Source organism: Nomascus leucogenys, chromosome 12 (assembly GCF_006542625.1).
Source record: "Nomascus leucogenys isolate Asia chromosome 12, Asia_NLE_v1, whole genome shotgun sequence".
NCBI lineage: Eukaryota > Metazoa > Chordata > Mammalia > Primates > Hylobatidae > Nomascus > Nomascus leucogenys.
The window spans coordinates 94,634,015-94,653,327 of NC_044392.1; the positions used below are offsets into that span (position 1 = coordinate 94,634,015).

A 19,313-nucleotide genomic window follows, 5' to 3' on the forward strand; every position below is an offset into this window, starting at 1 on the left:
TAAGTTGATGGATGTCTGGGAATTTATCCCTATTTTGCTATTATGAATAATGGCACCATACGCATTTATGTCCAAGTTTTCATGTGGACATATATTTTCATTCCCCTTAGGTATATACCTAGGGGTACAATTGCTGGGTCAAATGTTAACTCTATTTTAACTCACATGTTAACCTTAGGAAGAATTTCTAGATAGTTTTGCAAAGTGGCTGCACCATTTTACATTCCTACCAGCAATATGAGGAACAGACTTTCTCCGCATCTTAACCAACACTTGTTATTATCTGTCTTTTTAATTTTAGTCAATCTAATGAATGTGAGATAGTATCTCATTGTGGTTTTGATTTGCATTTCCCTAATGGCTAATGACATTGGACACATTTTTTAAATTGTATTTATTTATTTACTTATTTATTTGAGACAGGATTTCCCTCTCGTTACCCAGGCTGGAGTGCAATGGCACAATCTCAGCTCACCACAATCTCTGCCTCTCAAGTTCAAACAATTCTCTTGCCTCAGCCTCCCAAGTATCTGGCATTACAGGCATGCGCCACCACGCCTGGCTAATTTTGTATTCTCAGTAGAGACAGGGCTATTCCATGTTGGTCAGGCTGGTCTCGAACTCCCGAACTCAGGTGATCTGCCCACCTAGGCCTCCCAAAGTGCTGGGAGCATAGGCATGAGCCACCGCGCCTGGGCTGGACACATTTTTATGTGCTTATTGGCCATTTGTATATGTTTTTTTTTTGGTAGAAATTACTTTCATTATGTTAAAATATTCCTTAATGAACTAGCAATTATTTATGTGGAGGATGGTCCAGAAAACAGGTTCATGACTAAATTATCCTTGTCCTTGATTACAAAAATTCATGAATTACACACATCACACTATTCTCTGGAGTAGCTGCTGAAGGTCTGCGAGGCTGTGAGCTTGGGAGGAGCTTCTCCCTGCCTGTTAGGCTGCTCCCATCAGATCACGGCAAGATAGATGTTATTTTTCTCTTTGGAATAAAATCTTGACAACAGTTCGAATGCTCTTTCCAGAATGCATGAGTTCAAAGGCTTTGTTAATTTCATCAAAAGACAGACTGTGAGTCATAAGTTCATCAGCTTTTATCTTTTTGGGCATATATTCAGACACCAACTTTGGGACACTTTCTATACTCTTCCACCCTCCAAAGGCAATGCCTTTCCATGTGCGATCTGTGGCCAGCTGGAATGGATAAGCGGCAATTTCTTCACCTGAAGCGGCTACTCCAACAACCACGTTGGTGCCCTAGCCCTGGTGACATGCCTCAAGTGCTGCTCTCATGACCTTCACACTATCAGTACATTCAAAAGAATAGTCCACTCCTCCATCAGTGCCCATCATCTCAATGAGCACTTCCTGGGTGGGTTTACTAAAATCCTGAGGACTAATACATTCAGCGGCTCCAAGTTCTTTGGCCCTTGCAAATTTATCTTTATTGATGTCCACACCAATGATCTGGGATGCACCAGTCACTTTACAGCCCATGGTAACCCCCAATCCAATTCCTCCCAGGCCAAAGACGGCACAAACAGAGCCAGGCTCCACGTTGGCAGTGTTCACAGCAGGACCATAACCAGTTGAAATGCCACAACCTAGAAGGCCAACTTTATCCAAAGGTGCTAAAGGATCTATTTTGGCAACAGAGATATCAGCCACAACTGTGTATTCAGAAAATGTGCTGGTTCCCATGTAATGTAAAATTGTCTTTCCTTTGCAAGTAAATCTGTTGGTACCATCTGGCATTAATCCTTTCCCTTGTGTGACTTTATCTTCTGGCAAAGGTTAGTTTTGGGATTTAGACAAAATTTGCATTCTCCACACTGTGGGATATAAAGTGAGATGACGGTGTCAGTCACTCGCCTTCAGCTTAGTAACTCCCTCACCAACACTTTCCACAATTCCAGCACCTTCATGTCCCAAGATCACTGGAAAACAACCCTCAGAACCAGCTCTGTTCAGGGTATAGGCATCAGTGTGGCAAACCACAGTGGAAACAATCTCAATTTGAACTTCATGAGCCTTTGGGGGTGCCACCTCTATCTACTCTATGGAGAGAGGCTTTCCAGCCTCCCAGGCAACTGCAGCCTGGCACTTGATAACCTGGTTTGCCATGTCCATGGGTTCTATCCATTTGTTTATCTTTTTTGGAGAAATGTCTATTCAGATGTTTTCTACTTTAAAAAATTATATTATCTGTCTTTTTAAAATAATTGAGTTGTAAATATTCTTCATATAATCTAGGTAAAAATACCTTATCAAATATTTTACTAGCAAAATTTTTCTCCCATTCTGTAGGTTGCCTTTTGACCTCCTTTATGATATCTTATAAACACAAAAGATTTGAATTTTGATGAAGTCTAATTTATCTATTTTATTTACTATATTACTTCTGCTCTTGGTGTCACATTTAAGAAACCATCGCCTAATCCAAGGTGATGAAGAACACCTGTTTCCTTCTGAGAGTTTTATAGTTTTCGCTCTTAAAGTTAGGTCTTTGATTGATTTTTGAGTTAATTTTTGTATATAGTGTGAGGTAAGCGTACAACTTCATTCTCTTGAATGCAGATGTCCAGTTGTGCAAGCACCATTTGTTGAAAATATTCTTTACCATGAAACATTAATCTCAGTCTAAAGATAACTAGATTCGCAGGGATTTAAGCAGCAAATTATTATCCCCAGGTTATTTGACAAGCATTAGGTAAACACTAATTTTACCTATTTTGTGATGGACTTTATGCTGGCAGATCACTAGGGCCCCTCTCCTCAGTGTGATTACAGTCTAATTTGTTATTTTATAAGTGATCAGGCTCAAATACGATAACATTTTATATACTAAATATTATTGTCCTGTTTCCATCTCCTATAAGGTAAGTTAATGTAAAATTTCTCTAATTCTTACTGATATCAATTCTTTATTTCCATAATTTTCTGCACTCTTCCTCCTTCCTCCTCTTCCTCTTCTTCTTCCCCTCCTCCTCCCCTTCCTCCTCATTCTCCTACTCCTCCCCTTCCTTCCTTCTTCTTTTTCTTCTACCTCTTCTTCTTCCCCTCCTCCTCCCCTTCCTCCTCATTCTCCTCCTCCTCCCCTTCCTTCCTTCTTCTTTTTCTTCTACCTCTTCTTCTTTTTCCCCTTCTTCTCTTCCCCCCTCCCCCTCTCTCATAAGTATAGAGCATTCTATGTATTAGAATTGAATATTCCAACACCTAAGATCCTCCACATTTATGCTTTTTTTCTATCAATGTGAGAGAATTGCTTCATCCAAATGTGAATATCAAGCTATTTATTTATTTATTCTATCTTTATCTAAGTGTCTTTTTTCCTTATTGTTTGTTAAGTAAATTTTACTAAGAAATATTTAGAAAGCCTCTTCTAATTTTCCTGTTCTCCTAAAAATATTCAATGCTCACGAAAGCTACTCAAACTGTCAAGTACAGTTATTTTTAGTGAGACTGAGAATAATGTAACTAACTCCTATGGTATTTTATTACATAAGGCTCCATATCTGCTTATGAGCTAATTAGAACAGATGTGATACTTGAAATCATAACCACAAGGTTGAGTTTGCAAGAGGTGTTTTGTTTCACTGTGTTTCACATCACCTTTGAGGTACTCTGGACACTTGGGGCTCTATAAAAATAGTAGCAATAACAATGAAAAGAATAGATAAGGACAGTTCCAAGATACTTGTGCAAACTGCTCTCTACACTAATAACCATGTATTTAAATTCTCATCTTCAACTCTCACAGATTGGGGTGGTCAATTCCTGCAGTTGTTATGGAAACATCTTTGTGACTTCCTGGAAACTGTAAAAATCTTTGCCTGTATCAGCACGTATTGGTCATATGGTATGCCTGCCTCTAACAACACCTTTCATGAATGCAGAAGTAATCCCCAGTAGAGATCTAAAATGCTAAATCAATTTCTGTTTTAAAATCTAAACCAAAGTAACTGAAGTTTGATGTTGCTATTGAGAATTTTTAATTCTTGTAAAGCCTCGAGAGATTATCTGAGAAAGCCACTCAGAATAGAAATGGAATTTCTTGTCTGCATTGTGTCATCAACCTCTCTACCTTTATTTGCCATGAAGAGAACGATACCCTTATAATGACATATTTTTCTTCATTTCCGACTAATTATGTGGTTTGAAACATATTTTGCCCATATCACAGAGCAGTTTCTATTCAACTCAAAGAAAGAGATAATCTACATGAACATTACCAAAAATATTACTACCCTGCCTGAGAATTTGACTGGATTTTTCAAATCTATTGAGCAAGTGGGGAATGAATTTTTCTCAAAATAAAGAAATTCGTGCTTTTTCCTTCTGCGGCCTTTCACTGGAGGATCAAAAGAACCACACATATAAAATGAGAGTTTTAAGCACAGCTGCAGCTTTCTTGCATACTTTTCACACTTGAACCCATGAAAATGGAAGAAAATACAGTAAGAACATTCTGCTAGATACCTGTAAAAGGTCATTTTGATGCTTAAGGGAAATAAAATATCTTAGCAAATTAACTACTACTAGTTTTATTGAACTGACTTTAATGTGGTATGAGAAACACTTCTTTCTTCTTCTATAGCTACAGTTGAAAATTAGCTCTCCTCCCACTTACCCATGCGCTAGAAGAGACCAAGATATGTGTGGATGGATGCACAGAAAAGAGTACTGAGCCCCCATGATGGATGATTATGAGAATGAGCTTTGAGATCTGTAAAAGTTTTGGATTTGATGTCTAACAATACTTATAAGATAGGAGGCATTAGAAAATTATACTGACGGTTTCTCCATAGCTGTAAAGTAAGTATCATAAGAATACATACTTCTTAGGATTTCTGTGAATATTAAATAAGATGATGCATGTACAGTACACAGAATCATGCCTTGCATAATTTTAAGCTCACATTGAAACAATATATTTATTTATAACTGTTGTTGGTGTCTAAAAAAATCTCACAGCAAAATCATCACAGTCTTAGGGCAAAACAAAGAAGAATCAAATACAGCTGTTTTACAGACAGAAGAGCAAGAAAAACCACAAACTTCCTTCTCCCATCCTCTGAGTTTATGTAGGATCTGTAAGAACTCTCTGTGACTATGTAAAAGGAAAATGCCTGTCATACTACAATACTGTTTGAAAAGTTCAAAAGAAAAAGGTCATATAATGTGCCCAATGCAAATGTAATGTTTTCCTTTCTAGTTAGTTAATTAGTTATACACTAGACTGTTGTACCTTTCAAGTGCTTTCAAATGCAAAAGGTATGATTGCATGCTTTCAGAATTTTGCAGAATGGATGATTGACTTCTTGTAACCAGATTTAAACTGTACCTAGCTTCTGCAAGTCAGGCAGATATATTGATTTAATAATTAAATGCCATAGTCTCATTCTCTGTTCTACCCATGTGTTTTTCCTCAGGCAGTGAATTTGAATATTGAAGAATTTTAGAGTCCAGACTTCAGTGGATAGTCAACATTGGTAAAAGAAATGTACGGTACGTCACGCCAAAAGAAATCTAAAAGTATTCGCCCTTCTTGTAATTACAAGCTTAACAAGACACACAATCCTTACTGGACTTCTCAAATGTCACAAAGGTTTCCAAAGGACAAATATATGTTTATGTTTGCTCCATTGTATTAGTAATTGTTGAGATTTTCTCATAAAGTAATAGAATTTCAAACAAAGATACTTAGATCTTATAGCCCTATTCTCTCATTTTAAATATAAGAACATTGAAACTCTAAGAAACCAAATAAGTCAATTTTGTTACATATTCATTTGATCCAAATACCATCTTTTACGTGAAAAAATGCCCAGTATTATTAAAATATGAAAATTCATTCAATATATCTTCATATACCTATCTGTATATGTTGTATGTCTTTGTAAGGTGTTTGTATTCTGTACTGCTGTGTCACACACTTTTGAGCCTGGGAGAGGTCAGTATGTCTCAGGCACTGTGTAGCTCCCCAGTTGCTACAAATTTCTTCTGTGGGCCCAGACAATATTTCTCTCTGTGTATAAAGGCATATATGGCTAAAACCTACTCTATCTCAAAACTGCTTAGAAATGATAGGATATAATATAGGTAAATTTCACTCAAATATTTCCTAACCTGTGATAGTTATAACATATTCTATAGGTATAAATAAGTCTACATTTGGCCGGGCGTGATGGCTCACGCCTGTAATCCCAGCACTTTGGGAGGCCGAGGCGGGCGGATCACAAGGTCAGGAGATCGAGACCATCCTGGCTAAACAGGGTGAAACTCCATCTCTACTAAAAATACAAAAAAATTAGCCAGGCATGGTGGCGGGCGCCTCTAGTCCCAGCTACTTGGGAGGCTGAGACAGGAGAATGGTGGGAACCCGGGAGGTGGAGCTTGCAGTGAGTGGAGATCGCGCCATTGCACTCCAGCCTGGGCGACAGAGCAAGACTCTGTCTCAAAAAAAAAAAAAAAAAAAAAAAGTCTACATTTAAAAACCAAACCAAAATTTTCACCATATTCTAATCTTTATCCAATATTACTCAAACTCAGTTAAAGAGGCCAGATAAAGTATAGGCATCATGCTACTCTCCCTTCATTTTTATCCCTTTCACTCATCCCTAAGTTGTTTCTTCTTCAGCTGCTAGCAATCCCAACATTTCCAAGTTCCTAAATGAAAGCATTCAGTCACATATCATGGATGAAAATACACACACAGGAGAAGAAATTTGTCTGCACCTTGCAGACTTGTCAAAATGACCCATTATACAGATAAAGAAAGTGCATAAAATACCTATTCACATGCATCGTAACCACAAATAAAGGGTGTGAATGACATCTGGATGCTTACGTATGAATGATTTAAATTATTGTGACATCTTTGCCTTTTCCAAAATATCACAATGACAATGAAACCACTGAGTATAATCCTGATAAATTAGAATCCAAGTTTGTTTTGATAAAGTAGCGAGCACAGCGAGAGTGAAAAATGCTGGGTAACTAAGAATACAGGCCCAAAAGGAAAAGAGAACCCGAGACAGGGTGGCAGTCCATTTTAATGGGAATGGGTCTGGATATTGACTTAGAAGACTGGGAGTCAAACCTCAGCTTAGTTACTTACTAACTGTGAAACTCCAGAGAACCATTAAGTGCTAGGCAATGGAAGATGTAAACATGGCTACAACACTTTCTAACCGATAAGATGCTTGTGAATAGATCATTATAATACAATGATAAAAATGCTTCAATAGAGAAAATAATAACATAGAAAAAAAGGAGAAGGAAACAACACATTCTCTTGAGTTTAATATGTTTTCACAAAGTGGACAAGTTAAAGAGTAAGTAGGCATTTGCCAGATGGGAAACAGAAAGAACATTCAAGGCCAATAGAGCTACAGGTAAAAAGCATGTAGCAGTGAATGAGCATGATAAGAAAAGGAGTTTAAGAAGGTCAGTGGATCTGGAGGCCACTGGTTATAGGGTAATGGAGAATTTGGGCTCATGAGCTTGGAAAGCCTGGATTTTAGAGGATTTTGCCTGATACGCATCAGAGCCTTTGAACTCTATCTCATGGACACACCAAATCATATGAAAGCTCTTTTAGTAGAGAAATTACAGGGTTCAGTGTGTGCTCTACCTAAAGTAACCTTTGCTAAAGTCTGGAGAAACAGTTGTCACTGTAAAATTATGTGGGAGGCTATTTTTAAAAGGCTACGAAAGACATATGGGGGCACATGAGAGACTTGCCTAGGACAGGAATTATGTAATTAGATAGTAAAAGCTAAATTCCAGAAACATGTGTCAGCTGGAATCATTACTTGAGATACAGACTGAATGGTAATGGTTTGTAAGAAATGTTGGAAGTATAATTTTTGAATTTCAGAGAATGGGGTTGGGTTTAAAGTTTTAGAAGCCATCAGTTTATAAATGGTAGCTGCAGCTATGACAGAGGCTAAGATCTACCAAGAAGAATGTATAGAACACAAAAGTTGAAAGGGTGCCTTCAGGGGAATACCAACATTGAAAGGACAGGCAGAGGTAGAGGAAAGCCAAGTAGGGTTAAATAGTAAGATAATCAGAGAGGTAGGAAGATTTCAGGAGCTAGTTGTAGATGAGAGGCTAAACCGAAGCGATGATTTTAGTAATAGAAAGTAATCAAAGAAACAAGTGTCGCAGAGATCACGTGAGCTGAAGACTCTATAAAGATCTTGTGTGAGAAAAACATCCAGAAGAATAATACTGGGGCGAGGCAGAATATTCATTATACTGGAAATGCATCCTTGTATTTGAAGTCAGCTTAATGGTTCTATACATGTTACAAGTCATTGAACGTGATCTCAGTAATGATCGCAGTGTTAAGCCTGCAATACTAAACACTGTGTCAATTTTCTGGAAACATCTGTGGTGTCTTTATATGTGGCAGAGTTATCATATTGACAATAAATTAATATGCTCTTTCTCAGTTTTATGCACCATTTTTTCTGTTTATTTGAAATAAATTGTTACTATTATCAATATATTAATGCGATTTTTAGCATTATTATTGGGATAGTTGGCACAAAACACTGGTATCACAAAACAGTGATAAAGTGTTAGCCATAATATTAATCACTTCCATTTGAAGTGATCCTTCTTTGAAGGTCTCAAATATTAGCACTTGGTTTTTCTGTGCAAGTACATTTGCTATTGTGGCAGAGTTGAAATTTAAAAATCAATAGTAAAAAAATAAATATTCCAGATATTTTTGCCATGAAAGAACTTAGAGATGTGCTCATGCATGAGAAAAGGAAGATCTGAACTTCACAACTGATGAAAAAGTTCACATTTCTCTTAATTTACTGTTAAATGGTGGAACATATCTCTTCACATGCATATTCACTGCTACATATTTAGTGAAAACATATTGAAAATAATTCCTTGCATCTAAATCTAATTTTGGCATTATCTATAATTTAAGTTGCTTAAATTTTATCTCACTTTAAAGATATTAAATTTTATGTATGAATTGGATCAAAGTACGAAAATACAACTATGTATAGTATCTATTGAACCTACCTAAATATATAATGCTTTTTTATCTCATGGCTTTGTTTCCCCCTTATTATATTATATAAATATATAAATATTATAAGTAATATAACAATTTAAAATAATTGTTATTTTCTAATGAATATTCACAAAATACCCTCAACTTCTGTGTTGCCTCTGGAAATGCACATTCAGGGTGCATTAGAAACATGCTACTTTGTCTGTGGTTTTCTGGGAATCTTTGAGGTTTTGACTTTGATCTCTCCTCTTACACACTGAGATTTTCTCCTGACTCCACTAGCCCAGACAGAATTTCTACCCTTGATCTCTAAGGTAATTTTAAATATACTCTTGACACCAGCATCACTCAGTGGCAAAAGTTTCCCTCTTAACCGTGGTGTGTTTACTCTTCACTTTCTCTGTTGGCCTTTGCTCACTAGACTCAAAAGTGACTTTTTTAAACTTTCCACCCCCAGGAATAGTTTTTCAGTCATTTAGTTCACATGTTTTCTGCTTTGACTAAGGTATTTTGAGGTCCCATTTTTGTTTCCTTAACTGTTTAAGCTCCTTTATCTGAGGAAACTAGATTTTCTCTTTGATCTGCCAAAGAATCTGCTACATCGTTTGACCGCAGGGTGAACTCTACTTAAAGTGACTCCATATTTTTGTGGTACTCTCATTCATCCCTTTTTGAATGCTGCATCTCTGTCAAGGTACTCCACACCTTTGATATCAAAGTCGTAGGGCTTTTTTGACTAGTTAACCCATTGCTATCAAATCTCATCTCAGAGATTAATCTGTCATCAGTCACTTTTCCCTTCATGTGCCATTAGTACGTTACTTCAATTGGGGATATTTGCAACTGAGCTCTGTCTTTCAAAGGTGGGAAGAAAAGTAGGAGTTTGACATAAAACATAACAAGTTAACAAACTACTGGCACTTTTGCAAAGAAGGCCTTTCCAAAGCCTATCAGCCTATAGAATACTTTTCCTTTTGCCATTCATTAAAAAGAAACAGATTGGCCGGGCACGGTGGCTCATGACTGTAATCCCAGCACTTTGGGAAGCCGAGAAGGGCGGATCACCTGAGGTTGGAAGTTTGAGACCAGCCTAACCAATATGGAGAAACCCGGTTTCTGCTAAAAATACAAAATTAGCCTGGCATGGTGGCGCATGCCTGTAATCCCAGCTGCTTGGGAGGTTGAGGAATGAGAATCGCTTGAACCCGGGAAGCGGAGGTTGCAGTGAGCCAGGATCGCACCACGGCACTGCAGTCCGGGCAACAGAGTGAGACTCCGTCCAAAGGAAAAAAAAAAAAAACAGATCATGTACAAGGGAAGAAGATATCTATTAATCTGCATCTGTGTCAGTCTTTCACATAAATTGATGAAGTACACTAATAACTCTATGTACTTTAACCACTACATAGAACTTTCACAGATATTTTCTGACAAATAGTTTCACAGCCTGAGTTAGGTGTTAACATTTTCATCCCAATTTAATAAAGTCAAATTTCTAAAGGATCAAGACTTTTAAAGGACCTCAATTAGTAGTGATTGGATTTGGAACTCCGTTCCAGGTCTTCTGTTGCACATCTTGCTTACTTTTCCCAATATCACAGCTACTATAGTTATGATTCCAGTGCTTCTCCAAACCTACCATTTTCCCAGGCACTTCTTTTCAACCAATGCTTAGCTTCCAGAATATGAATCTAACACAGCATTAAATGAGTTTAATACCAGTTGCAGATGGATTTCAGATCAATGTTATAAATGCAACATAGAAATAAGCTGAAATAGTTTACTTGGCATTTATCCTAACCAAGATCATTCTGAATTCGAGGGGTAGTGCCAGACCACAATTATACAAATGTCATTGTTAATATCCTTAAATTATTATTATTCTAGCACTGCCATTTGACTATTAATACTGCCTTTCTTGCAACATTTGCCTGCCTTCTGTAGTTCTTTTTGAACCCATTTCTTTCATTATCTGCAAAATTCTCACTTAGATCATCTGAATATTCCTATAGTTGATAGAAGTTCCTCTGGCAACAAGGGCTGTTTTACAGAATCACTCATTACTACGGCTCCAAACAGGAACGTACCAATTTCTGGGTTGAATTAAATTAAATTTAATAGATCTTTAAAAGTTGTCATGGCCTCTAAGGTATTAAGTATAGAATTTCTATTACTAATGTCTAACCTAGTTATATTCAATTATTCATTTATTCTAAAAACATTTATTGTACTAAGCTATTCCAGTTTCCAAAATTACCTCCTAGAAATGTGTGCTTGTATATCTCATTTGTTTCTATTAAGGGTCTATTACGAAAATAAACACGAAATATTGCAATGTGAAATTTTAAGTATGCTTGTTTTTAGAGAGATAAAAAGGAGATATTATGAATGTATAATTCCCTGGTGAAATCATATTTCTGACATTGGCTTAATGCTGTACATCACTAATCTATTTTTTACATTTCTCTTTTGTCTGAATACAACATGGGCAGGTTAAAAGATGCCGAGGTAAATCCAGTGCTGGAGTTTGAATGTACTCCTTGCTCAGACAGATTGACTATCATGAAATCTCTAACTATTGCCTTGAACACTGAGCTTAGGCATGGTTTCCACTGACAATAAACAATGACAGCAGATGAGTAATGATTCTTCACGCCTACTACACTAGTAATCTGCTTGATGCATTTACTACTGCTCAGACCAAGGGGGTTTTGAGGATCCACTATCATCCTTCCAAGTACCACCTAGATGTTCAATATCCAGCAGGCCTCTTTTTTTGCCCCTCTGTTAGATAGAGGCATATATTTATGAGTATACATATATCCTCACACAAAAGAAACATTTCTCCGACATTGTACATTTTAACAGAATAAGGTCTAGGGAAGTGAAAAAATTTTTATAACTTGTAACAATGCCATTTACTGTTTTATCAATACATCGATTAAGAAATTTACGCTTTGCAAAATATTATGGGGGTTAGAAAAAGTCAGAACTCTTCATTGTAAGAAGCATACGATGTAGAGGAGGAGGCAGTCACAGAATAAGGAAACGTCACGTGACTACAGTTGCCAGTTAATTATACAGGCAATTTTTTTTAGGAGTTTGGAAATTACTTGAGATTTAGTAGAGAAGGCTTATAAAGGAGATAGAATTTTATCTAGCTTGAAGGCAACTGTGAAATAAAAAAGAAAAAAACTGAACTTGTATTTTAAATCTAGTCTCTGTCATTTTGTAGCTCTGTGCCTCAGGAAAGGAATTTAGTAGGTGCAAGCCATAGTTTCTTAATCTTTAAAATAAACCACTGTTTTAGAGATTTATTTGGAGATTCCACGTAAAATCACAAGCGTAAGGCCTTGCAGATAGTAGACTCCCAATAATGTTACATGAAGATAGTTGGAATTTGCATAAAAGAAAAAGGAAATTCCAATCAAGGAAAGTGAGCAAAATAATAAAAGTGAAAGAAAACAAAATAAATTCAGTCTATTAAGTGTGCCAGTTGGATTGACATGGGGAACAGATATAAATGAAAAGGGTCCAGATTTTGAAACCCTCTGCAGAGGAAGTCTAGACTTGACTTTTGGGCAATGGAGAGTAACAAAGTATTTCAGGGTGAACATATACTGTCAAAGCAGCATTTTGAAAGTTCAATTCAGAAGCAGCAAACAGTTTTATTTTTCCCTAAAAATTGTATATTTGTAGCCTGAAATATTTTTATGACTATAATAATTTAACCTCAGTCTTCAAATATACCCCTCACAGTGGTCTAAGGATGCAGTGATGAAGAATTGCTTAAGGTAGTACAAATTTATCATTCAGCTAAGAAAATTAAGTACAATAGGGAGAAACATTTTTTTCTGAGTATTTAAGGAGGCATTTCAGCATCCTGTAGAAATCAATTGCTGTTTTTTAAGAGATCTATGTGGTTAAAATGTACACTCTGACAATACAATAAACACAACAGAAGAGGCCCCCTAAAATACATTTGAAAATCAAACAGGATACTGTTGTCAAAAGCAGATGTCCAGACTGAGCACTATACTCACCTAAAATATCCAGGAGATAAGTCTGGATAAACATTGAAACCTACACTTAGAAGGGTAATCTTGTCAAGACATCTAAGATCTTGAAAACAACTATCACAAAGACTGTCTAGGGATTTTATTTAGTAGCTCTCTGATCCGCCAAGTGCTTATTCTTAACAATGGACTATGGCTTTATGGCTTTAATCAAGGAGTGTGTGTGTGTGTGTGTGTGTGTGCACGTGGATGATAAAGAGACAGGATGATTATACATGGTTATTCTTTAGAGTTCTATGCCAGTGACATTACTGGTATTTCTGAGATGAAGCATCATGTATTATAATTAAATATCAACACTGATTGCTGATGTCTACCTTGGTTCTTGAAAGAGTTCAAGTCTTTGGTGCAGTCACATTCTTAGTTACTCTGCAAAAACTCTAATGAAGAAAGTGAGAAAGATGTGTTAATATTTAATAAGCCTACTGATCGATTGCTGTGCCTCCTAAAATGTTCATCTCTTTGACTGGTGGGAAATGAACTTCATTAGGCTTTCGCTGCCACCTTATACCTCCTTGTGAAAATTTCCCCTTTGGGGTCCCTGAGAAAAAACGCCCAGCTTCTATTCATGAATCTCTGCCAACCATACTCTCCTGCACTATTTTCTATATTCATTTGCTGAGAAAGGAGGATGAAAATCTCATTTTGCAAGGAAAATATTATCAGTTCTTTGTGATTGAAAGTAAAATTTGTGAAATGGTATTTTTATGATTCATAGAAATAACCAGTAGATTGATTTAATATATGGAAGCTAGTACTATATTTAGTTTCAAGCTATGAATATAAAAAATATTAAGCACTTTTTCATATTTTAGCTTCCTCCTACATGTTTTATTTGAAAAAGCAAAAGAAAAAAATGTAGAGCTCTGAAAAAAGAGAAACTACTAGAAAAGGTTTATGTAAAATAGTTACTATAAAATTTCATTTATTTAAAAGACTTAAAGGAGGAAAAGGCAACAGAGAAGCAACACTTACATAGTGCTAGTAGCGAAACAGAAATAATTCTTGTTAATGAAATAATTATCAATGTAATACTTCAAGATGTTTTGGCATATAATTTTAGATAATATGATATATGCATAAAGGACTGACATTAAAGCTGAATTTAACAGTAGAAAGAAATGGTTAAATATACTGATAATTTAGTATGTGCCAGGAACTTGTTAAATATTTAATGCACATTATCTCATTTAAGTCTAATAAAAAGAAATGAAATATATACTATATACTATTGGTATTCCTATTTTACCAATGAGAAATCTCACGAAGAGATTATGTAAAAAAGTTTTTCAAGTTCACACTTTATAGGAAAATTTTTAAGTACCCCAAAGGGGAGTCAAACCAAAGCATTTGGCTTCCAGAGTCCAAGCTTCTAAGGAATTCATAAATGCATTCACAGATGTAGTCATAGATGCAAGGCCAAAAAGGAATCAGGTGAATTTTCCACTTTTGTAAACTCACCTATTTCCAGAGAAAGCAGAAGAGAGAGTACAAACAGAAAAGCTAAACAGCCAAGAGAAAGATTGTTTCAGAATCTGTCAAAATGAAAAATATTTCTTCTTACCAGAGCTCCTTTTGGTTATTTCAACCTGAATGTGAATGTTCAGAAAACCAAGAGACAGAGAATGAACAGAAGTATTTCTTGCCTCTTAATTCTCAGTTATTAAGGAATTGTTTCAAGTCTAGTCCTTTGCTGATGATGGAATTTTCTTGACTTCCAAGCATTCAAGAACCCAAACTGATGCAAATGTGCTTCCACCAGAATCCATGGCTACATAATTTGCAGAGCCCAGTAAAAAACAAAAACGTGAGGCTCAGTATTCACGAACTATTAAGAATTTCAAAATGTTTACAGGAGAACATTAAACCAAACTCAGACACATTAAACCAAACTCAGACCCCTGTGTCTGCATTGTTTGTATAGCCATGAAGCTTGATTACTCACAGCCAAATTCTGAGTGCTATTCTGTGAATTCTTCAAAGGGAGAAGGCTTGTGACCATTTATAGTACGTGCCTTTGGCCGGAAATTTTAAATATTTGTAACATATAATCTTTTAGTTTTCTTCCCTCATTTGAGACAGATTTGTGGCATTCAATTATAACGTTCTTACTTTATTCAGGACACTAAAAGAAAAAGACTTTATATTTTCTGAGAGGAAATAAGGATTCCTGTGATTTCTGGATAATCTTTAAAGAGAGACTTTGAACAGAGCACATGTTGTTATTATTTTCTTCCTTTTTAATGTAGTGTATTTCTGGAAAAGGGGTACATAGATCTTTGTGTAACCACCCAAGAGCAATAAAAATAATTAAAGTTTATCCTATTTTTTAAACACAAAGAGAAAACATCATTACATGTTGGTTTCAGAAGGCATCCATCCTATATGGGGTGGGGGGAGAGAGTTGGAGGAGCAAACATGAAGAGTAATGACAGCAAACTTTTCCTTCTATACCTCACTCAAAGTTTCCCCTGCCTCCAATTTTATCATCTCACCATTTTCAAGTAGAATTGGCAGGATTGAAACTAGGTAATTTTGATGGGGAAAATATTGGCCATCTGAGAATGAAAGGGTGACCCACCAAACACATAGCACCTATATAGAACAAGGTGCAAATAGAAGCTAACCAATAAATATGTACAGAGGTAATAATTTTATTACTAATATGAAATTTACCAAATATAAACTTACATTATTGTAAGTTATAATATAGAGGAGGGGTTAGCATAGGGAAAACTGGATTGTTGAGAGACACAATCATAAATCAGCCTTTATCTAGCAATTGCTAGGAGCTACGCCTTATCATCTATTACATCCATCAGAGCTTTATCATGTGACTCTGCCTGAATACCTCTGAGGAACACCATTCTCAGATTGCGTAATGTACTTGGCTCCACCTAGAGTTGTGCTTTTTGGAATTCCTGGAAAAAATATTACTGATGCAATACCCCTGAATGACAATAAACACTTTATTAGCATTTAAAACAAAACACTATTAGATGTTATAACTATGTGCTAGGAGGAAGGAGTGAAAAAGGGAGTGGCGGATAAAGGGATGACTAAATTGATAAATTTATGAAGAACCAACAAATACCATAAAATAATATCTTCCATTTTGCCTATTATTTGGAGATGAAATATTGAATAAACCACTGAAAGTATGTTTAAGTTTTGATATGTCACAATCTATGTGGAAACAGGTACCATATTGCTTAAATCCCTTCTTGAATTGTGTTTCTGAAGTTTAATTTGTAAGACTTAAGCATTTCTCCTCTCTTAACCTTCCCATTCCTCATGAATAATTTTTTTGGTAGAATCCCATGTTTTCTGATTATATAGAGACTTAACTTAGTCATGTCCTTTGTTGAATGTTGAATATTTAAATACAGCTTTTATTTTAACTGCAAGCTTTTTCTTGTAGCTAGAGTTTTTGATTTTGAAAAGAATAAATCTCTTCCCAAATGGCTTTTGTTTATCTTTAGAAGCAATTTATAAGGAAAATAAATCTGTCATAATCAGGTCACCCCAGACATAGTGCTAAAAGCATTCTAATATCTGAGAAATCCTGCGAAATAAGAAGCAATGCTGATTCTGCTCTTAAATGTCACCTAATGGTCTTATATAAGGTTGTCAATTTTAGTGTTAGTTGACTGTTACATTTTAGAAAAAAATTAACTGAAGTATATTTAGCATATACATTGTTTTACAATAATTTTTTAACATAGTTGTTTTTGGGACATTTAACAATTTTCCCATTGATTAAATATGCCTACTTGAATTAGATGTAGTTGCTTTACTATATAACTATCTTAGAGGCATTTTGGGGGCTCTGAGGTATATGTGGGGTTTTGGATTTCATTATTCAGGCTTTTAAAAAATAATAAAATAAAATGCAGCCAACAGCAGGATTGATGTGAGACAAATAATCAAACATCCAGTTATTTTCGAGGAATCAGTTAATTAAATGCTAATGCTGACTGAGCTGGTGTTTTTGGTGTGTTTAATTTTTTTTAAAGAGTTTATGCATTACACGTAGAGTTTGTATGTGTGCTCAGGTACAATGCAGTATACAAATTACAAGAATAATTTTTATTCTATGGCAATTGGCTTCATCTTCTCCAATAATTGTTCAGTGCTACAAATCAATTATAGCCATTAGATGAATTTGGTCAATTATTTTGATAATAGTTGCAGTGGCAATTAGTACTTTTTGGCTATAATATTAATATTATCTGAGTCAGATAGCAATTTTATGCCATGAGTGGCTATTTGGAATGCACATCATTTTGCTATTAACTTATTATAAACTGAAAAGAAAGTTTTCATTACCTAAGGCAAGAATTACAAGCAATTTCAAGAATCTTTAAAATGAAAGGATAATGGGAATTCTTTGAGATACCTCTGACAAGGTCCATGTTCTCCCAGTGAGGGTCAGAGTTCAATTCCTGAACTCATCCATCACATTCTGACTGGCAAGGGCTGAAAAGCTGTAACGACTGCACAGGAGAAAGGGCGCCCTTGCTGACCTCCTAAATCACTTTCACACACACAGTTCAATAAATACACACATCCACTCACAAACACCATACACAAATAACAATGCATTTTCACTCATTATTAGGACAAGCAAGTTTTAAGATTCTTGGATCCGTAAGGGGTTTGTTTATATATTTGAGATTTTCTTTTAAATGCTTATTTTAATCATGTAACAGGAAAACATCATTTCATATCATTATTTCAGTAACAAATAATCAGTAGAAAAACAAGTTATTGATGTCTTTTATACACAATGATTTTGAGCGCCACAAGGGGTACACAAAAAAAACTTTTTAAGTCAAAACCCCTACTTATAGTCAGTCAGTCAAAACATAACTATTCATCACTTAGAAACCTGTAATCTAATGGTATTTCTTAATAAAATCAGGAATTTAGTGTTAATTTAAAGTGGTTCCAACTGCTGCATCCCACACATTTATTGTCTCTTTTTCTTTGGCTGTGATTTTCATGTTAGGGAATATAGGTTAGGTAATTTTCCCTTGAAGTACTTTTACATCATCCACTTCGCCTGTTTCACAGAGTAAAACATAATGTAAATTTTCTTTGTAATTTTTCATTCCTCAACTACAATGTGGGCTCCAATATGACAGAAACAACCCCATCCCCATAGTTGATGACCAGGACTAGTATATTGTAAGTTCTCATTCACTATTTGCCAAATTAATTAAATTTAATTGCCCCCTGAAATCCTGGACCTAAGGAAGGCCTCCCCATAAGTGAAAATAATTGATGATGTAAAAAACAGCATTCCTGCAGAAGTACTAAGTATGCTTTTCAGACAAAGATCAATCCACATCTTTCCTACATAGCAAAGGGGTTTCAAACTATGTAACTTATTTAAAAGCCAAGTAAAGTAACTAGGGGGAGGCTTTTCTCTACGTTCATGAAATTAAACCAATCTGGGGTCCATATTTTGTCTTCAAAATGAAGAAAAGATTGGACCAAGCTTCCCACTGACAGGCCCTGACTTTCATTCATTCCATATTTGTAGGGTCTATCATAGTGCTGGGCATTGTAGGATTTAACACACTTTTCTGAAATTAATTTAACCAAATTCACAAATGCTTTATTCCTCATCAATCTCCTGTTTCAGGTTGTCTTCAAAAGTTAGAAGATAGGGAGGATTAAAACAACATGACATGGTTGCATTATTTAAAGTTTCCTTTAAAAAATAGCTTATCAAGAAACCAAATATGCCAAAAAGAAATCACTATGATTCCAGCTTCTAAAGACACTAAATCTGAGTCTTACAAAATACATTACATATAAAGACATTTTATATAAAGGTTCTTTTTGAGAATCTCTTCTGCCTGGTGTGGTGGCTCACGCATGTAATCCCAGCATTTTGGGAGGCCGAGGCAAGTGGATCACTTGAGGTCAGGAGTTCAAGACCAGCTTGGCTAACATGGTGAAACCCTTCTCTACTAAAAATACAAAAATTAGCCAGGTGTGGTGGTGGGTGCCTGTAATCCCAGCTCCTCAGGAGGCTGAGGCAGGAGAATTGCTTGAGCCAGGGAGGTGGAGGTTGTGGTGAACCGAGATCAAACTACTGCACTCCAGCAGGGGCAACAGAGTGAGACCCTGTCTCAAAAAAAAAAAAAAAAGAGTAGAAAATA

General features: G+C 35.8%; 1 pseudogene; it reads right to left on the minus strand.

Moving 5' to 3' along the window:
- Positions 1-990: 990 nt before the first annotated feature.
- LOC100594679 lies at positions 991-2,148 on the minus strand (annotated as a pseudogene).
- Between the last annotated feature and the right edge of the window lie 17,165 nt (positions 2,149-19,313).